This window comes from Nothobranchius furzeri, chromosome 13 (assembly GCF_043380555.1).
Source record: "Nothobranchius furzeri strain GRZ-AD chromosome 13, NfurGRZ-RIMD1, whole genome shotgun sequence".
In the NCBI taxonomy this organism is placed as follows: Eukaryota; Metazoa; Chordata; class Actinopteri; order Cyprinodontiformes; family Nothobranchiidae; genus Nothobranchius; species Nothobranchius furzeri.
In genome coordinates this window covers 32903074-32909259 of record NC_091753.1, presented here as the reverse complement: position 1 = coordinate 32909259, position 6186 = coordinate 32903074, and the positions used below count along the sequence as shown (strand labels likewise).

The 6186-nt window shown below is 37.8% G+C and overlaps 1 long non-coding RNA gene across 1 annotated transcript; it reads left to right on the top strand.

Moving 5' to 3' along the window:
• Positions 1 to 3584: 3584 nt before the first annotated feature.
• Positions 3585 to 5397, top strand: LOC129163982 (uncharacterized). Its single transcript, XR_008563781.2, has 2 exons — positions 3585 to 4711; positions 4932 to 5397. It is a non-coding gene; the product is annotated as an uncharacterized lncRNA (long non-coding RNA).
• The last annotated feature ends 789 nt before the right edge of the window (positions 5398 to 6186 follow it).

Sequence of the window (6186 nt, the reverse complement as noted above, 5' to 3'; positions counted from 1 at the left end):
CCATGAAAAGGCATATAATAATGTATTTATGATAATATATAAGGGGCAAAAGTGAGAGATACATATTTAATCATATAAAAGAGCTTATAATAATATATGAAAGAGCTTATATGAGAGATATATATTTTCAATCCCCCTTTTGAACTCTTTTAAGAGTTCAATAAAGATATAAGAAATCAAAACAATAACACCAAATTCCATCAAAAAGAATCCAATAAGCAAAGTTTTTAAAATACCAATACAAACAACCAATCAGATTACATTTACTCATCTTTCTAGCAGTAAACTAATACAAAAAACATGATCATACTTTCAACTGAACATGTTACAACATGTATGGATCGCATGCAACTCCATATGAGGGCGAAAAACCCTAATTATCATATGTTTATAGGGAAAATTCCCTCATGTCCCCCCATTTGTCATATCTCAATTTTGGGGCGAACGCCTGTTGGCATAGAGTGTGCATGCCTAGGACATCAATGATCAACAAAAAAATAAAAACAAAACAATCAAAAAATGCATAGAAATGAACTAGTGAAAGGGTCGTTACATTAATCACTGAACATTCTCACACTCTAACAACATCTTCTTCATCATGAGAGTCATCACTTTCATCAGAGGGTTCCCCTCCCAAATAGATTTTAGGATTGGCTAGTAACAAGGGCATCTGGATAATTGGGTCAGCAGGTGGAGGAGAGATGGCAATGGTAATCGATCTCTGGACTAGTTGCCTAAGACAGGGGATACAGCAACAGCCGCAAGTAACAAGCTTATTCAGGTGTTAATTTAAGAAATTGTATGGGTTATAGCTGCTGTAATCAGTACCAGAGAACGCACTATATGCTAAAATTGCTATTGTTACCAAATCTTCCAGGTCAGTGAAATCGCAAAAGTATCTGTCGTTCCACAACCCCAACCTGCTGTCCCTGTATGCCAACCGGTTTAGTTTACTTGGATACCAGACTATTGGAAAGGATTCTCGTTGAATTATGTTACCCTCAGAATCTTCTTCCGGCCAGGACAAATGAGTGATCAGAATGTACATTAAGTTTGTATAAATGCAATGAGCGCAAACATATATCTAATACTAAACAGGTAAATGAGTAATAATATAAAATGAGTAGAGGGTATAAAATATAACCCTTGTAAAATAAATGAGGGTGTGAAATAGAACCCAGATAAAATAAATGGAGGGTGTTAAATATAACCCTTGTAGAATGTTCATAGGGTGGTTACTTCTTCCCCCTGTTGAGGTCCCTCCACTGGCTCCAGGCAGCTGCAGGGGGTGATGATGTCACGATTCTCGTCCTGCAGGATGTGGTGGTAGCTTGGCACGCTACTGTAGTCAGCTACTTCTCTTCCTGGTTTTTGGATCCTTTTTCTGGTTAGGCAGATGTCAGCTGCTTCTCGTCCTGGTCCTTGGGTACTTTTTCTGGTCAGGCAGATGTCGGCTGCTTCTCTTCCAGGTTAGGCTCCTCCCGTCCAGCCGGACAGCGTGTGATGTCCTCTCCGTGATCCTGTATGGCCCGGTCCACCTTGGTTCCGTCCACTTCCTTTTGGTGACTTTTAGCAGGACCCAGACGCCTGGCACCGAAGGCGAAGCATCTTCGTGTGTGTAGTTTTGGTCCAATGAAGGCTTTCTCGGCTTGTGCAGTCCTTGATCTCGGCAGATAGTTGGTAGGAAGATTCACACTCCGGCCGGACCAGAAGTTCCCCGGACCGATCGCCTAGGGATTAGAGGTTATGCACAAAAATGTCCTAGCTCTTACTGACCCTAGCCTCTGATACCTTCAACATCAGACACATACAGTTACAAACAGCAAGCGCAATTAAAGGTATAGTGACATCACGACATGGACACACACAGACACACAAACACATACACATGCACATACACAGAGAGAGAGGGAGAGAGTAAGAATGTGTGTGGGAGAAAGAAATGAGTGGGATCCACTTTGCCACCAGCATCTCCACCTGTGTCACAGAGAAAAAATTGCAAAGAAATTAAAACATAAAGCAAACAACAATAATTCAATGAGTATAAATGATCAAACTAAAATATACAACCATGCATGGGTTTTATAACAGTTCCGGCAACACTGGAGAGGAAGCCTTGTATAATGAATTCTTAAGATGTCCTTCATCAATTAGAGGTTATAACCAAATTGTTTCAGGATCCTGAATTTGAATTTGAATTGGTTAATTTACTCAGAATAGTCCAATGTCTTTGTTGATGTTTCTCAAGGCTCGGCCATGCCCATATAGATAAATAAGCAAACAAACAAGACAAACACAGTCAAACACACGGTCCATACACGTCTCTGTGCCCTCACACACCAAGCAAATGTCAGACTGAAGCGAAAGTGTGAAATACTTAACCTAACGCTAAATCAGTGGAAAGAAAAAATAAGACCTAAAGCGTGTAATCAAATTAATCCAACAAAACTTCCCATAACTGCTGTTCTAAACTCACGTTGCGATGTGATCTCTCCAATTAGAAATTAGGACAATCACTTTACTATCAATTCAACCAAAAAGTTTCAGGTTGTCCCTTACCTAAACTACTTGTCTTTCTTACCTTCTTTATTTTATTTTTTTTAAGAACCTCACTTAGCACAAGAAATCCTAAGAATTAATTCACTACTTAAGGTTAATTTGTAAATAACGAAACTGCAGTTACAGGTTTGTTTGTGCATAGTATTGGTAATCAGCAGTTTTTTTTTTATCTCCACATCTAGAAGTGTGTTTCTGTGCTACTTCTCCATCTATAACACAAGTTAGTATCATCCTTAAAGCATCTGAAATTAAGCTGCATTGCTAAATCAATAACGTGATTTGTGCTAAGAAATACTCCCCTATCCTCTTCCTTTTTCCAGTGGCACTGAATGACAGATTTTAGATCAATTTAACGTTTTATGACTATTACGTTTCATTTAATTAATTTTGCTTTTTCTCTCTTATTTTTATCTATTTATTTATTTATGTTATTTATTTATTTATCATGCCATCCTGCGATGATAATCCTAAAGACTTGTTAGCCAATTTGTCGTCAAAAAGGCCAATTAAAAATATTATGTTAAAGATTTCACAAGATAAAAAATGTGAACATAATTTTTATCGAATGAGGGGTACCATTTATTCAATATCTTGTAACATTATTTTCTACCTCACTATTGTCTCGGATGAGATGTTCCATGAATCATTTAGTCAGCTGAATGCCAAATTATTCATTTAATGTTTATTTTTATGCAATGAATGGAATGGGATGGAACGTTACTATAAACTGTCCGGAAATTTGCGCATGTTTGCTCGAAGGAGAAAACTGTTGAAGCCTAAAGCGTTCTCCTAGACTTATAAATAGACACCGTTTCCTTAACTAATGAAGATAAGTGATGACGCCGATGAATGACTTTTTGAAAAGAAAATAAGGCTTTACTGCATGTCCGCTGCAGCTGAGAATCCTAAGACAATAAAGATTATATTGACGTCCAATGATGAGTTGGGCTGAAATCCAGGTTACTAATCCTATTATTTATTTATTTATTGTTATTATTATTATCTTTTTTTTTTTTTTTTTTTTTTTTTTAGGCTAACTTTCTCAGTTAACTATGTTCTACAGTAGTTTAGTAAATTTTCCACAGTTCTGACATTTCATCAATTCAACTGGTTGTTGCCAAAAAGCCTTGTTCATTACCTGACTGCAGCAAGCAATCTTTTACTGGGTGTAACCATAGGAAACAGTCTCTTTTGAGCCTCTCTTTGTAAGTCCAGGATGACCACCGTCATTGATTGAAGTTCACATGTTAGCACACATGCTCCCCCTTTTGTACTTTGTTTCATCAGCAGCAGGGCAAATAAGTTTCTGCCTCTTTGTCCATCTTGTAGTGCTCCCCGTCTTTATGTTATGAGTCACAGCTTTTGGTGAGGGCTTCCAGGTTCTCTTTGGTGAGGGCTTCCAGGTTCTCTTTGTATAGAAGTCAGAGCCAAACATTCTTTGCAGCTGGTTGTGACAGGCCCACCCAGTAAAGTTCATGCCTGCCACAATGCACAGCAAACGTTTTCCTTAAATATGTTGATTGAGTTAAAATGACAGAACTTTCTCTTTTACAAATCAAAATCAACGATGGTTTCTAATATTTAGTCGACTTTATTGACTCAAAGGTAAATCTAGACTACTTCCTATGCACAATTTTTCTGAATCGTCAAATCGGTTCTACACAGGTTTTAAACTTTAGGCACAATCTATCCCAAATGCAAGATCCCTCCTTTCATTTTTTATTTATCTATTTTATTTTGGGAAAATAACTACCAGTTTTTAACTCAAAACAGCCTAGTACAGTTTCTAGCCAGGTTACAGGAAATAATACTTAGTTTATCTGTTTTTTCATTATTCAGCGTCCCAAAATCCAGCCATTAACGTTAATGGTTCTTAAAGTTGAGGCAAGACAATTATTGGATTTTGTTTTATAGCAAGATTTAACAAATATTTTATTTCCTTACTGATTATTTGTTAATTTTATGGTTTTCATAAAGATGATCCTGAGAGGTTCAGAGCTGCTTTTCGCAGCACCCTGTGCTATTTTTAGACTGCGGAACTCCTGTGTGTAAAAGTGGGTGGAGTCAGGTCCCCAGGCTGAAACTCCAGTCATTCTCACTAGATCTGCCCGAGAGGAAGGATCTCCTGAATACCCTAACCAGAAGCCTTAAGGTACGTCCAAAACACCGAAAAATATCCTTTCTAAAGTCACAAATGGCTTAAAACTGCATGTTACACAGAAAAACTGTGAGAGCGAGGGAGTCCAGCTGACTCCACGGCCCATAATCAGACAAAATACTTCCTTTATAACCACGACCATACAACTTTTGTATTTTAAGGGATTTTCTTGTCCTCACACTAACGATAAATTCTTTTTCTATTGTTTCCACAGTCTCTTGAACTAAATAACCGTCTAGCAAAAACATGGACCGCACCCTGTTTCTCAAGCAGCTGCTCCCTCTATTAAAAACTGAGTCATTCAGAAGATCCAGCGAAAGCAGCTCATGCAAGAAGACACGCATCCACTCATTCACATGGCACAGACGACATTCTTTGTTTGTCACAGTCTTTTTTTTTTTAAAGTAAGTCAGTTCGTCACTTATTTATTCTCTCTCTCTATATATATAATATTTTAAGCACAGAATTTATTTAACACTGCACTGGTTATTTTCAGAATTTAATGCTTACTATGCTTTTAAGCAGGCCTTATGTAACATTAGAGCAAATCCAATTGCAATTTTTTTGAGAGCGCTCTGAGGAATAGTTTATATATTTATTTTCTGCAGATCTGTTTTGATTTTACTGTTTAGCAGCTATATGACTATATTTCTAAAATAAAGCTGTCATTTACATCCTTACTTGCGTTTCTTGGTGGTTTTTTCCCTTTTTTCATCTCCAGGTCACTTAACCCCCAGATCGGGGTCACTCACATGCTGCCCCACACACAAATGATTATCACGCTTCTACACTACATATGTATATATGTATACACATATACATACATACACACATACATATGCATATGTTACTTTAAAAACCTTTTATTTATTAACTTATGGTGTTCTGTTCAAAGACTGATCAGAACAGGGTTGCAGAATTTGAATTTTGCGTAGCTCCAAACATTAATTTTAGCACTGCAGTGTAATTTACATAGACGAGTTGCAACTTTTTAAAGCTCTTATTTATCTTATTTATTTATTTTCTGGTACCGCATCAGGCCTTCACACACACACCCAGCGCTGTACACTCACACGCACACACATGGAGCTCCCAAAACTCTGCTCTGCATTCTGCACTCTCCTAGTGCTGCACTTTCAATCCAGAGCCGTAAGCAGCCTCTTGCTGCGCCTCACACACACAGGCTGAACTCAGCTTACACACACAGGAAGCTTGTCTACAGCTGTGCCTTTTTTTTTTTTTTCTCTCGATTCTGCAGCCTTCACTTCCCAAATCTTTCTCCAGTTACCTCTACTGTTAACATCTACCCCTTTTTTCTTCATCGCCTCTTCCGCTGACTTTCTCAATAAAACCTTATTTCTCGTGGCTTCAACTGGGCTGCTTGTCATATTTAAACATTGCTCATTTTATGCAAAAACAGCCAAAAGCACGCAGAAATAGCCAAAAGCACTGCTCTCTTCACACAGAAG